We start from the raw sequence: 15,727 nt of genomic DNA on the forward strand, positions 1-15,727 counted from the left end.
TTCCACGGGTACTACCTCTTGCGAGGAATTGACAAATTCTCTAAGAGTAGTTCTTGTCATGAAAAGTGCTTTCTCAAAATTAGCCGTTCGGATTCGGCACATAAACTGTAGGTCCCTCCCATCTCTGACAACATTACTCGCACACAAGAATGGTTGAGAGTTGTAAGTCACTAGGCCCTGTTTCTTTATGGAATGTTGCGCCCCCTAATTTATTATTTATTTAGTTACATACTTAAGGTTACGCTACAGGCCGGGTGGAACTGGACCGCAACCAACATATTTCTCCAGTCAGCTAGTTCCTTAGCTAGCTGTCTTTAGTTTCGCACGCCAAGTTGGTTGAGGTCTACTTTCTACTTGCGCTCGCCGCCCCAGTCACAGTCTTATTCTACTGCGCCGTCCCTCGGGATTGGATTCGAAGACCTTCCGGGCTGGAGCGTTGATGTCCATTCACTCTACATGACCCAGCCATCTAAGCCGTTGAACTTTAATTACGCTTACTAGGTCAGTGTCGCTGTACAGCGCGTACAGTTCGTCGTTATAACTTCTTCTCCACTCTCCATCTATGTATACGGGACCAAAAATCACCCGAATAATTTTTCTCCCAAGACGCTATCATCTTTCTTTGACAGATTCTAGGCCTCATCGCCATAAATAAGAACTGGGATGATGAGTGGTGACTTTACGATGCTCGTAGATGCTCGAGGAAGGACTTTACTACTAAATTGCCTTCTAGGTGCAAAGAAGCAGCGATTTGCAAGAGTTATTCTTCGTTTGATTTCACCGCTGGTGTCGTTGTCTGTGTTTATAGCGGTGCCTAGATAAACAAAAACTTTTACTACCTAAAGTTATAGCTGTCTATTGTGACGTTGCCCTTATTGCAGACTAAACCCATCTTTTCCGCTTTCTTCGCAATGCTTAAAAACGCTCCACTCACATCAAGCTCTGATATTCCAATCAGGTCAATATCACCGGCGTATCCGAGTAATTTGATGGAGCTTTGGAAGATTCTGCCTCTAGTGTTGATGGTTGAGTTTTGGACAATTTTTTCCAGAACGATGTAGAAAAAGTCGCATTAGTACATCGAATTGTCTAACACATTTTTTGACATCGAGTGCATCGATGAGATCTTTTCTGACCTTAATAGAACATCGTCATTCTGACCAAACATATAAATTTGACGGGGATGCCAAATGCTCTTCTTTATAGATGCTGTCATTTCTGTTCCAAGATCTTCCGTAATGTGAATAATTGGTCAATGGTGGACTTTCCTGGTCTGAAGCCACACTGATAAGGACCTATCAGGTTGTTGACGAACGGCTTCAGACGTTCACATAATATGGTAGAGAGGATCTTGTATGCAATGTAAAGGACTGATGCCTCTGTAGTTGGCGCAGTTTAGAGGGTCTCCTTTCTTGTGTATTGGGTAAAATTTGCTGAGGTTCATCGGTCATGCTTTTTTCCGATCATATATTGAAGATGAGTTAAGACATGCTGCTTACCAAGTCATCGTTTTCTGCTTTAAATAATTCGGTAGCGATGCTGCCGGCTCCAGCAGCGTTATTAGACTTCAGTTTCGATATAGCTATGTTTACATCGTCGAGGGCGGGATGTTGACCGCGTCCTTCTCATGGTTCCTTTTTGTTCCATCTAAGAAGTCGCAAGTATTTCTGGTGCTTCTACGCAGCTTATTTTTTGTATGCATATTGCTTAGCTGTGTGCGTTTGTCGGCATTTGTTGTCAAACCAAGGGTTGCCACTGGTTTTCAATGCTTAATACTGGCAGCGTAGCAGTCTCAAGAGGTTGTAAGAGTGATTGATCAGGAGATTTCCTTGTTCCCTTGTGGATATCAAGGTGTGTGAACTGCATACTGTCATGCAGGCTGTTTCTCCCAATTTGCTGACAAACATGTCTTCTCTTCTAGCTTGGCCTATAGAAGACCTTAGCACTCGACCAATAATGAACCTACTGAAGATCTTCAAAACCCACTGAAAGGAGTGAGATTTGTTTACATAATTAGGCCAAACCGGAAATCCCCCTTAAAGGAAAATCCACGGAAAATGTGTAACTTATGACATTTCATTGTATTTTTGAAGTCAAACAAATTTAAGAATATATTTTCGAATGACCTGAAAGATTAATTAAAACTTAATAACTTTACTTACCTGTAAAGTCATTCATTAATAAGCCGAAATGTTTCGATTTCTCGTCGTTCTCAGGAATCAGGATGTCTTACGGCACATTATGGCGTATTTTGCATTTTCATCTGAACAACAGGCAGTAAACGGCGATTTTACGAACCAAATTTTCTTCGGCTACGAAGCACATTTCTCACTCGGTGGGTATGTTAATGAACAAAACTTTGTTTTGTGGGGCTAGGAGAAAGACCGTTTTTATGGAGATACCTCTTCAACTCTTGATCACTTAAAAACCAACATTCGTCAAGTTATGGCTAACATGCTGTCCAATATGTGTAAAAAATTGGCCGAAATCACCTCATTGATATGATGTAGTGTTTTACACATAATGTCAATGTTCAAACTCTATAATAAAGAAGCTAGTTTACCCGGCTTCACCCAGGAGATATTTAACTATTTTATGTAAAAAAATACTATTTTCTTATATTAATTAATTAATATATTATCTCTGTACATTTTTCTATTACGGTTATAATTCTTCTCTCTAAACTATATTTTTTGTTCTTCAAGCAACATAAAATTGTCCGTGGGTAAAACAGGGATTTTTGATGTCAAGGCCTGCAACCTTCAGTATCTGTCCCTGTGCCTTATTAATAGACATAGCAAAGCAAATCTTTATAGGAAATTGTACTCGTTTAATCATCTGTGTCTTCGAAATGAAAACGACTTGACCTTGGGCTGAGCCGGAAAGAATTTTAGCTTCAATAACGTTCTTCAGCAAAGTTACTATCCGTAATCTATAGCACCATTGCATAATTTTAATGCATTTAAATTCCTCATAAGTATTATTGGATCCCTAATTTTCAAGTCCAGTTTATGCGGAGGAAGTCCTGATGTATTCAAAGAATTTAAAAATTCAATTGGAATATCAATAGAATTATCTTGATCAGTCAGATTATCAATAGAAAGATAAGTTCTTTGATGGGCCTGAAACATTGAAAGAATAATCCATTTTCTCTGAAATTTGCGGGTAAACATTAGCTTTTAATTCGTTTTGTCCAGTGGCGCTAGTTGCGAATGTAAGTTATATTAGTACTTCACCATCATTATTTAAAATATTTCCTATATCCAAAAGAGTTCTTGAAAATTGCGCTGCATTATTATCACCATCCGAATGTAAGCGCATATTTGTGGACAATCTTAAAAGTTTGACAGAAGCCCACAGAAACGAAGATTTTAGGCAAGCATTTATTTTATGACTTTTTGTACCTCTTGGCACAACTGGCAATGTTTGCTGAAAATCACCAGCGAACAGTATCACAACACCTCCCATCGGACGTTCATCAGCTCTAAAATCTCTAAATGTACGATCTAGAACTTCAGACCCACCTTTATTTGCCATAGTCGATTCGTCCCACACAATTAACGTTGTTTCTTAGCTAGTGAGCTTTGTTTCAAGATACTTAAAAAGTGGGCGCTCTTTTCAAGTTTAAAGGCAACTTGAAAGTTGCGTGAACGGTTTTTCCATTCTGTAGTAATGTTGCAGCAATCCCAGATGATGCAACTGCTAATGCAATTTGTCCTTGCATTCTAAATTTAGCAAGCAAAAGATTGATCAAGAATGTTTTACCAGTCCCGCCAGGTGCATCAAGAAAGAACATTTTACCACTGTTCTTCATCACGTTGTCGATTATAGTGCTGTATGCAAGTCGCTGATCGTCGGTTAATGTTTGTTCATTTTCTTGAACGAAAATTGAAAGATGGTTGGCATTATACGTTGCTTCTGAAAGATAATCCCTGTCCTGGAGAAATTGTCTGTCACGTTCTTTAATCCTTGTAGGAGATTTCATATCAAAGTCTGACAACATTTTTCCTGATACTTTCATCAGGAAAAGAACTAATATTAATGGTTCATTCAAATGATTGCTAATTCCCGGTTGTTCAAATAGCCATATTTTCTTTGTGTTTATTCCAAAATTCATTCAAATTTAAAATATGACAAGAAATTATCATGGTTACAGAAAGTTAGCGTAAATGTAATGCAGAGTGGAAAAGAGCTGCTTCTGCTAAAGTATCGTCCCAATGTTTCTCATCTTTCCAAAGGTCGAGTTCCTGGCAAGCTCTTTGAAAAGTAGGATACTCAACGCTTTAAACATTTTTTACATTTTTGAATGATTTTGATCTTTGAACGTGATGCAAAAGTAATAAAATTCTTCGTTGCTTGGGTGAACGGTAATAAACACTCTGACTATTTTCTAAGTGTACAGCTTGTTGAAAAACTGACGGAAAACGTTCGTAATAAATTCGCAAAAATTTCGGTTCGTCAGGGTTGTTTGGTAAAAAAAATCCAGCTAAATGATAGACTGGACCCTGAACATTAAATGGAGGTATAAAACCTCCAAGTCTCATTTCTTTGACTCCGAATGACATCATTTGGAAAGCAGAATTGTAAACACGAATCATATCAAGATAATGTTTAGATTCTCGATGAGAATGATTTAAGAGACTTTTTAATGGTTCCGGTAGATAAGGAATTTTTGCCAATAAAACTTTTCCTCCTGGACAGCAGAGACCTGGTGGTTCTTTAGGCTATTTGAATGCAGGACGGAAATTGCACTTGGTATTCATATTTCTTATTGAAACGTGAGATCAGTGATATTTTGATTTTATATTTATAGATAACAAATCGTTGACTTACATTATCGGACTTTATTATGCCGAAAACCTGCTCCGTGGTATCCTCTTTCATTTAAAAAAAAACTGCATGACAGTTCGATAAGAAGTTTCGAAGCCAAACCGTAACTTAGCTTAGTTTCAGTTTTATATATATAGATTATCATGAACAAAATATTGTATGTGTTTTATTTACGTTTACTTTTGAAACCACAAAATGGATGGCCCTGTATAGCACAGATATGGAGACAAAACTATCGAAAACATTTTGGGGTACAAATGGACTCCATGATACGATTGCACTGATTTTTGCCGTGATGTAAAGAAGTGTTAATAACTTTTTACTATAGATTACATTTAAAACAGTAAAAATAACCCTATCCCATGTCTAGACATGGAACATAAATAGGTTAGGTGGTATATGCAATCCTTTTCGTGCACAAATAGGTATCAAGCATATAAAATCATTTTTTTAGAAAACCTTTAAAATGCAGGTTTCCAAAATATTAAACCTGCCAACCTAAAACTATCTATTCTGCTTATCATGTTACTCTAATTCAAACAGCATATCCTTGCACCTTTCAAAATATTTTTTCTTTATGATAAAAAGGAACTCACAATTCCGCACTTCCGTTTGCTTAAATTTCTCATGAAAATAAAAAAATTACTTGAATTATATCCTTATTCCTGTTCTCGTTCTCGACAGACGACGACGACGATGACGACGACGGAGATGGAGACGAAGACGCATGATGTGGCAGGTAGTTTCATATTTGTTTTGCTCCTGCTCTTCCATTAAGAAGCGTAGGACATATCCGCTTTGCTGACAAATAAAAAAATAAATAAAAATTAATATCCAGAATAGCAAAGACCTAAAAATAAAAGAAGGTAGGGAAGCCAGTTTATGTTCTTCGTGTTTGTGTCCTTTCTTCAAAAACTGCACATGCATACAAAATAAAGAGGAACTGGAATCAGGACAGAGTCGTCGAGGTTCATAAATGGAAAAACTTGTTGTATTTTTTGTTTGTAATGAAGAAATCGGTAGGATGTTCCTGCATGGAAGAACTTCCTCATCCTCATCCTTAGTTGCTTCCCTTTACATCTTCCTGCTTATTATTTGTTTGGTTTATTTTCCAGTCTTAATGCAAATTTTCTTTGCATCGCGTTTTCGGTTCGTCCTTTTATCAATCAAATTCAATTCCGGATATTGAAATATGTATTGTATTTGTATGTGTCAGTGGATGTTCCTGAGAGTGAACTACTTTACCAGGAGACAGGTAGTATTTTTTTAACTATAGGGTGCAATGCAAGCGCCTTGAAATCCCAATCCTTGCATTGTCGTTTTTCAGTTTCAAAAAAAAACATTCAATATATTTTAAAGGTTTTCACACGCAGATAAGAAATCTAAGCACATGCTCAGCAGAGTTCAGAGATTCAGATTTTGGTGCGTTTGTCCTGTATCGTGCACTGTACAGGTTTACAGGTATACGTCCTCATCATTCGTCTTGAGATAAATAAATTTTTGTGTGTGGGGGGATCATCAGATTGTTAAACATCTGACTGGAATATAAAAACTGTTTACAACAAAGTGTAAGGTGAAAAAGGCAAGGTGGTGCATTTTGGATGAAAAATACACAGATTTTGGATATTTTGAAACGAAATGTTTCCCACAGAAAGCATATGGTTGCTGAATGCTGGTGCTCTCTCTGCGACTTGTTAGTCTGCTAAATGAAAAAGGTATGGGAAAATTGTAAGGTGGTTCCGGTTTGGATTAAGTCTTTTTTTCTTATTCTTTTTATATTCTAAACGCGAATCGATAAGATTGACTGGGAACAGTTTCATTCTTATCGAATTTTAAAACTACGATTGTAACAAGCATTTCCAATAATTGTAGTATCTAAGCATTTCTTAACGGAGGAAGAAGTTTCAGGTGAGAAAGAAAACATATCTTCTGTAGGTATGCTTTCAAAATTTTTAAGAAAACACGTTTACAGTAACAAAAATGAGTATGAGAAGTTACTTAATTATATAGTAGCTCAAAATTAATGATTTCAGATAACTTTGCTATTTTTTATTTAAAAAACATTCAATCTTATAATTTAAGAGATACTTAGGGCCAAATTCTTGACGAAATTCTTAAATAAAATTAAAACTAGTTCCAGTAGTTCTCTTCTCGGTTTATCTATGAAACTTAATTTTAAAAATTGCTTAGAATTCGATCATTTCTTCACATCTAATCGTTTTTGTAGAACTCGTTTTGAAATCAATTTTGAGTTATAGATGTTTTAGATTTTGTTTGAATGATACTTTTTTATTTTTGTAGCACCCCGCAGATAATTCTTACTAAAAATTTTCACATTTTACTTACAAAATTAAGAAAAATCTGCCAGTTTTCGGTTGAGTCAACATTTATTTTTGGTGATGCACTGTCATGCGATTTCTTCAACATCGTTCTGCAAAGAATTGTGCAAAACTCAAAATCTTCCAAAGGTCTATCCAATTACACGAATACGGCGATGATAATGACACAATTGGAAGATCAAAGCTTAATCAGTGGAACTTTTTTGAGTATTGCAACGGAAGTGGAGAAAATGGGTTAAGTGGTCAATGCGGGCAAGACCAAGAATATGCTGTCATTAAAAAACGGCATTGAACAACGACATCTTAGACAAAACATCACCATAAACAGCTATAGCTTTAATATAGTTAATTAATACCTAGGCACAGGCACAACGGCACCAGCGATGAAATCAAATCAAGAATAACTCTTGCAAATCGCTGCTTCTTTGGACTTAGGAGGCAATTGGGTAGTAAAGTCCTTTTCGAGCATCTACAATCGCCATCCATAAGACGCTCACTATCCCGGTTCTCATATATAGCGTTAAGGACTGGACCCTGTCAAAGAGAAATAAGAGCGTCTTGGGATGCTTCGAGAAAAAAATTCTTTGCTTGATTTGTGATCCTGACTACAAAAATGGAGAATCGAGGAGAAAATTAAACGAAGAACTGTACGGAATGTGCAGTGACTCTGGCCGGTTGAAAGAATATGTCTGAGTCATGTAGAGTGTTTGGACACGCTCCAGCCCGTAAAGTCTTCAAATTCAATACCGAGGGAACAGCGCAGTAGCAGAAGACCGTGACTCAGATGGCGCACGCAGGTAGAAGAGGACCTCAAACAACTTGGCGTGCGAAACTTAAGACAGCTAGTATCAGATGATACACTCAAATTAAAAGATAGAAAGAACTATGTTGAAAAGTTTCAAGAAATCGTGTGTTCAATAGATTCAGACAAAATATTATTGTCGTTATGAAAAGCGCAACAATATTGATAAAATTTTAGTAAATAATTCTTCAGATGCACATAATGTCGAAATGGGCGTTCTGCCATTCTAAAGGGTGATTTTTTAGCTATTATCCTTTTGGCAACACTGGTTTAAACAGCTGTTTGGTGTTTTGTTTCACTGTCAAACATCTTCAGTTTGGTCTATAATTTAACCATGAATCGTCTTACAAACGAGCGACGCTTGCAAATTGAATTTAATTATCAAAATGCGTGCTCTGTTAAGAAAGCTCATTGCGCGAAACATTGTGATCAGCGACGAAGCACATTTTTGGCTCATGGGTACCTAAATTAGCAGAATTGTCGATTTTGGAGTAAATATCAGCCAGAATTGTTTCAAGAACTACCAATGCATCCAGAAAAAGTCACAGTTTAGTACGATTTATGGGCTGGTGGGATCATTAGACCGTACTTTTACAGAGATGATGCGAATCGTATCACTGTGAATGGTGAGGCCTACCGTGAGATGATATTCAACTTTACCATGAGAAGTTTTTGTCATCGATCCAGTTCGTCGAATTGAAAATTTTGATATTTCTCGACATTTTAAGGCCGATTTTTAGAGAGATGTCTTTATGTTTGTATGTAAGTCAATACGTTCGGAAAGCATTTTTCTTCGTCTATATCTCAAGAACCAGTAATGTTATCGACTTCAAATAAATTTTTCTATACAGATATTAATGCAGAAAGGACTCTCGAAAAATTAAGTTTGTGGATTTTTAACCAATTGAGTTTTTTTTACAAAAAATAAAAACCTAAGAAAACATCTTTGTAAAAATTAATTTTTGACTTAAATAATTTTTCAAAAATTTAAGATATTGGCTTCAAACTAATCTCATTTCATAGAGAATTTTGTTTTCGACGTTTTGTAAATCCGACAGTCCAAATAAGACCCAGCTCCTAATAAGGCCGAGGAAACAGAAAACATTCCATTTTTTGGACTTATTTTCAGCTGAAGCAAAACCGAAATGGAAAATGAAATACAATCTGTAAGAAAAGGGGTTATTGTCACAACTTGAAGCCTCAGCGCACTTTAATGTTCCAAGAAAGGCTCTCTGGAACCGCATAAAGAGCGGTTCAATACAAACAAAATTGAGTCGGCCACCTATATTCACTACCGAACAAGAAAAGGATTTGTGCAACAGAATTGTGAGATTGTCTAAAGTTGGTATGCAGCTTACATAAAAAGTAGTAAGGCATCAAGTCGCAGTAATTTCTGAGGCCAAGAACATAGCCAACAATTTCAGCAGGCCGTGAAATCTGGCAGGAAGAAGTGGATGAACTTGTTTATGAAGCGAAACCCAGAGTTGTCGATTAGAAAGCCTCAATTCATGAACTCCGCTAGGGCCCAGAAACTAAATAAGCAAATCGTGGCTGACCACTTCACAAAACTAGAGGACCTGCAAGATAGGTTAAGCATGAAGCACAGACCTGAATGCATCTACAACATGGATGAAAAAGACTGTAGAATAAATTTGCATCACCAAAAAAATGTCTTGGCTCCAAATATCAAACGAACATGCGGAAAGTGTCACCGTTGTAGGCTGCGTTAACGCCATAGGAACTGGAATCCCACCCATGGTCATCTTCAAAGACATAAGGCAAAAACCGGAGTTTTTGGATAATCTTCCACTCGGGTCCATAGTGAAGATGACCACAAAAGGCTATATGAACCACTCAACTTTTGTGGATTTTGTAACTCATTTGAGCAAGTTAAAAGTTGCCGGACATTGCCTTTTAGTTTTTGACGGAGCTGCTTGTCATTCGGATTACAGTATTGTGGATGAAGCAGAAAAACATGGAATAACGCTCTATTGTCTTCCATCCAACACCACACACGAGCTACAACCTCTAGATAAAGCCTTGTACCTATCCTTAGAGCATCACTGGGATCAAGAAGTATTGAAGTTTTCTTCGAAGTTTCCAAAAAAGAAACTTAATAAAACAAGCTCCAATGTTATATTGTCAAGTGTTCGGTCAAAATGAATGACATATGACAACATTACTTCGGGATTTTAAGCGACAGGATTGTAGAAGTGATTCCAGAGGTAAGATTCTCTCCATTAACTCTTTCCGAGTTACAATGCCCAACAATTTTGGAAAATAGTGTTCCAAGCACATCTAGTACACAAACGCAGCAGCCTCACATTATACCGGACCCTTACAACTCGGATGATGCCTCTGACAATGCTGCACTCTCAACATTGGTAGCTCAAACTTCGAGTTTAAATTCTGTGCCAAAAATAACAGGACTAGCTTCAATGCTTCAAGCAGTGGATCAATTAGAGGAAACGGAGCGTACAAAATCAAATGAAAAATCTCCATTTCAAAAACTGCTTTTTATAAAAAAAATTACTGAATATCGAAAGCAATATTTTCTGCCAAATAAAATAAGTTTGAAGCCAATATTTTTAATTTTTGAAAAGCTATTTGAGCCGAAAGTAAATTTTTACCAAGTTTTAGTACTTTTTTTTTTTGTTAAGGTTTTTATTTTAAATTAATTAAAGTAGTACCCGTGGCATGATGGTTAGTGCGTTGGACTGTAATCCGTCAAATGTCCGGTCGATAAGTCTTCTTCCGAGCATCAGCAAAGTTTTCGAAAAAAATCATTAATAGGGCTCTGACTAAGTGGGCTGCGGACAACAAAATAATTTCGGATAAACAGTTCGGGTTTAAGGCGGGTTATCACACAATTCATGCTGCGTCTAAACTCGTTTCTGATATCTAATGGAATAAATCAAAACAACAAAGCACAGGTGCTCTTCTGGTTGATTTGGAAAAGGCTTTTGACACCGTATGGTTAGAGGGTCCTTAGCTAAAACTAAGCAGGCTTGGCATAAGTAAGCCATTGTTGTATATACTTTATGATATGCTTAACGGTAGAAAGTTTGTTGTCAATAGTGGCAATGTAACATCTACCACAACATTCTCAATCAAAAATGATCTTCAACAGGGAGCGGTGAATTCGCCGATTCTTTTCAGCATTTACACCATCAGCGATCTGGAAGGTAGTCTTACAAAGGCAATTGCGTACGCTGACGATCTTATTGTGTAGAGATCGGCCCGAAAGGTTGAGGTTATTAGAATTCTCTTGCAGCGTGATTTCGACAAGATTCAGCGATATTGCGACGACTGGATACTGAAAATAAATGTCCAGAAGTCGGAGACAATTCTGTTCCGGACTCCGTTAACTATGGCCACGAGGGATACGTGCAAGAATTGGCGCAAGATGTTGATCTTCACGGGCAGCCATTAGCTAGCAAAAGTGTTGTGCAGGACCTCGGTATCTGGTTAGATCAGTATTTAGATTTTGAGACACATAAATGCTGCTCTGACCAGGGCCAGAGGAGCCTTCGTTATGACGAAACAACTGTTATTAGCAGTCGGCTTGACCCCAGAGTGAAGGTTATTTGCTACACGTCCCTCATACGGCCGATGATCGTTAATGTTGTTCATGTATGGTTCAACGTTGCCCTTTCCAAGATGGAGAAGTTTCGGGTGTTCGAGCGGCAGTGTTTCTTATGTGCATTATTTTTCCAACGAGGTCCTATACAACGGGGCTCTTATCAACAGAATTGACAATTTTGTGATAAAACTCGTTCGAGGTCACATTGCAAGAGCTATGTCTTCGACCAACAATTTACTTTTCGGGGCGTTCTATCCGAACGACGAGTATTTAGAGAGTGCACGCTTGAGCGGTTTCATTCCACCAGAGGCATTCCTCTTTTTAGATAGATGCGGTCTGATACAGGATGGATTGGTAGTTCCACTAATCTACCACGTCAGACGAAGAACCGTGGATAGGCGACTTCCGTACAATCGGGACGTCATGGCGCAAGGCGGAGCAGAGCTCCTTCGGTTCAGTAGGGCTGTGTCCGAACGGGACCGAACTGATAGGGTGAAGCAGGAGAACCAGTTTTGGTGGCTTCAATCGGCACTTGATAGTGGGTAGTCGGGATGGGGTTTTAAGCCTTGGCCGGCTTAATACTTGTTTTATAGTTTTAGGGTTCAGTTTTAAGTAGAAGTTTTATATTAAGGACCTTATTTTGAGAAGTTTTTAAGTAAAAATAAAAAAAAGATATTGATATTAGTTTTTTTTTTTCATTTTCTAATAAAACAAAAAACAAATAAAATTGAATTGAAGTTAAAAATATCTTAGGGCCGAAAGGGATTAGTATAAGTGTTATAGTTTAACTTAGAGTGTCCCTATGGGACCATTAAGTTAATTGTATTTTATGGTTGTTTAGGCTAGTTTTATGAATTTTTGTCTAGCTTTAAGATAGATTTAAGATTGAAGTAATAAAAATGAATTTGGAAGGAAAAAAAAAGTGCGTTGGACTGTCATGCAAGGGGTCTTGGGTTCGATCCCTGCCTATGCCATCTTAACTCTTTTGACGGGTTCTGCCTCTTGCGAGGAATTGACAAATCCTCCAAGAGCAATTCTTGTCATGAAAAAGTGCTTTCTCAAATTAGCCGCGTATTCGGCCTAAATTGTAGGTCCCTTCCATTCCTGACAACAGTACTCGCACACAGGAATGGTTGAGAGTTATAAGTCACTAGGCCCTGGTTCCTAACGTACTGTTGCGCCACCCAAATTTTTTTAATTTTTGTATTTATTTTTTTATAAAAAAAACTGTCAATTCTATTTTTCTCAAAATTTGTCCCAATGTTGAAATCAATATTCCTTATAAGTAGATACTGAAAAATTAGATTCAGTTTCCGGACACCTTTGTTTTTAATGTAATTTTAAGTGTTTTTATTCCTTTAAACTTTCTACCTTTTAAGGAATGAATTCAGAAAACATATCAAAAGCCTTAGAGGATATAAGGTCAAACCAAATAAGTCTCCGAAAAGCTGCAACTAAATATGGTATATGTCGTTCAACACTACATGACAGGATGAAAAACAAAAACAGTGCAAAAGATAATAAAGGATTCAAAAAGAAAAACGCCATTCAAAGACGATAGACCAGGTAAGACATGGTTGCGGGCATTTATGAAACGAAATCCAATTCTGGCTTTGAGAGAAGCTGAAAATATTAGTAAGGGAAGAGCAGTTATTAGTCAGGAAAACATGATTGAAGAGCTCGACACCTATTTGAAAAGTATTGGCCAGGAACATATTATGTACGAGTATGACCCGAGTAGGATATTAAATGGCGATGAGACCAGCTTTTGTCTCTGCCCAAAGACTGGCAAAGTTATAGCCCCCAAAGGCTACAAAAATATATATCAGATTGCTGCTGGAAACGAAAAGGAAGCACTGACAGTCCTCATTGTTTTTTCTGCCGAAGGAAAACTCTTTGACCCAATGGTGGTTTTCCCATATGTGCGTCCTCCGAAAGACATTGTGGAGAGTATGCCAAAATCTTGGGTTTTAGAAAGAAGTGAAAGCGGATGGATGAGGAACAAGACTTTTTTTGAGTATATCGCAAACTGCGTTAACAAACGCTTGCTTGATGACAAAGTGGAACGTCCTGTGATATTGTTTGTCGATGGACACAAGTCCAAAAAGCAAATCATTTTGTACGAATTGCCACCGAACACAACCCTCATCATGCAGCCGGCTGATGTTAGTGTCTTTAAACCTCTTAAATCTGATTGGAAAAAAAACAGTTCGTGATTGGCAAGCAAAAAATTTAGGCCAAACACTTACTAAACGAAATTTTTGTCCACTTTTAAATGAACCACTAATGAAAAATAAGGATATGGTGGTAACGATACAAAACGGATTTAGGAAGTGTGGTTTATACCCATTGAACCCTGCAGCTGTGGACTACTCAAAATGCGTCAGGAACAACGTTGAAAATTCGCTGATTGCTGAAGCTCCGCATCTATCAAATGCCGAACAACCTACGGAATTGAATAGGTTTAAGATCACTGGTGAAGTTATAAGAGAATTGTCTGAGCAGTTACAAAATGCTGGAGTTGATGTTGATACCATCTTAAAGGTAATTGAAGCTGAAGCATCAAAAGCAAAAGAAATATTAGCACCATCGCTAGACATTACGGTTGATGCTGCTATTGGTAGGGTCCCGGGACTCCTAGGAGATTTAGGCACGGGGGTTTATAATCTGAATATTGATGGATCCCTTGAAAAAGATATAAAGGGTGATTTTTTTGAGGTTAGGATTTTCATGCATTAGTATTTGACAGATCACGCGGGATTTCAGACATGGTGTCAAAGAGAAAGATGCTCAGTATGCTTTGACATTTCATCATGAATAGACTTACTAACGAGCAACGCTTGCAAATCATTGAATTTTATTACCAAAATCAGTGTTCGGTTCGAAATGTGTTTCGCGCTTTACGTCCGATTTATGGTCTACATAATCGACCAAGTGAGCAAACAATTAATGCGATTGTGACCAAGTTTCGCACTCAGTTTACTTTATTGGACATTAAACCAACCACACGAATGCGTACAGTGCGTACAGAAGAGAATATTGCGTCTGTTTCTGAGAGTGTTGCTGAAGACCGTGAAATGTCGATTCGTCGCCGTTCGCAGCAATTGGGTTTGTGTTATTCGACCACATGGAAGATTTCACGCAATGATCTTGGTGTAAAACCGTATAAAATACAGCTCGTGCAAGAACTGAAGCCGAACGGTCTGCCACAACGTCGAATTTTCAGTGAATGGGCCCTAGAAAAGTTGGCAGAAAATCCGCTTTTTTATCGACAAATTTTGTTCAGCGATGAGGCTCATTTCTGGTTGAATGGCTACGTAAATAAGCAAAATTGCCGCATTTGGAGTGAAGAGCAACCAGAAGCCGTTCAAGAACTGCCCATGCATCCCGAAAAATGCACTGTTTGGTGTGGTTTGTACGCTGGTGGAATCATTGGACCGTATTTTTTCAAAGATGCTGTTGGACGCAACGTTACGGTGAATGGCGATCGCTATCGTTCAATGCTAACAAACTTTTTGTTGCCAAAAATGGAAGAACTGAACTTGGTTGACATGTGGTTTCAACAAGATGGCGCTAGTTGTCACACAGCTCGCGATTCTATGGCCATTTTGAGGGAAAACTTCGGAGAACAATTCATCTCAAGGAATGGACCGGTAAGTTGGCCACCAAGATCATGCGATTTGGCGCCTTTAGACTATTTTTGTGGGGCTACGTCAAGTCTAAAGTCTACACAAATAAGCCAGCAACTTTTCCAGCTTTGGAAGACAACATTTCCGAAGAAGTTCGGGCTATTCCGGCCGAAATGCTCGAAAAAGTTACCCAAAATTGGACTTTCGGAATGGACCACCTAAGACGCAGCCGCGGTCAACATTTAAATGAAATTATCTTCAAAAAGTAAATGTCATGGACCAATCTAACGTTTCAAATAAACAATCGATGAGATTTTGCAAATTTTATGCGTTTTTTTTTTTTTTTAAAGTTCTCAAGCTCTTAAAAAATCACCGTTTACCAGAAAACTGTGATGTAATTGTGGACCCCTTAAATTTATTGTCGCCTTCATCAATAATAGATTCTGAAAATATTCATTACTAGTTTTATTAAATAATTATGTTGATAAATTTGCGAAGTTTGTTTATTTTATGCTATCAAACATTAAACAGGCTTTCAGATGGA

Source organism: Eupeodes corollae, chromosome 1 (genome assembly GCF_945859685.1).
Source record: "Eupeodes corollae chromosome 1, idEupCoro1.1, whole genome shotgun sequence".
Taxonomy (NCBI): Eukaryota; Metazoa; Arthropoda; class Insecta; order Diptera; family Syrphidae; genus Eupeodes; species Eupeodes corollae.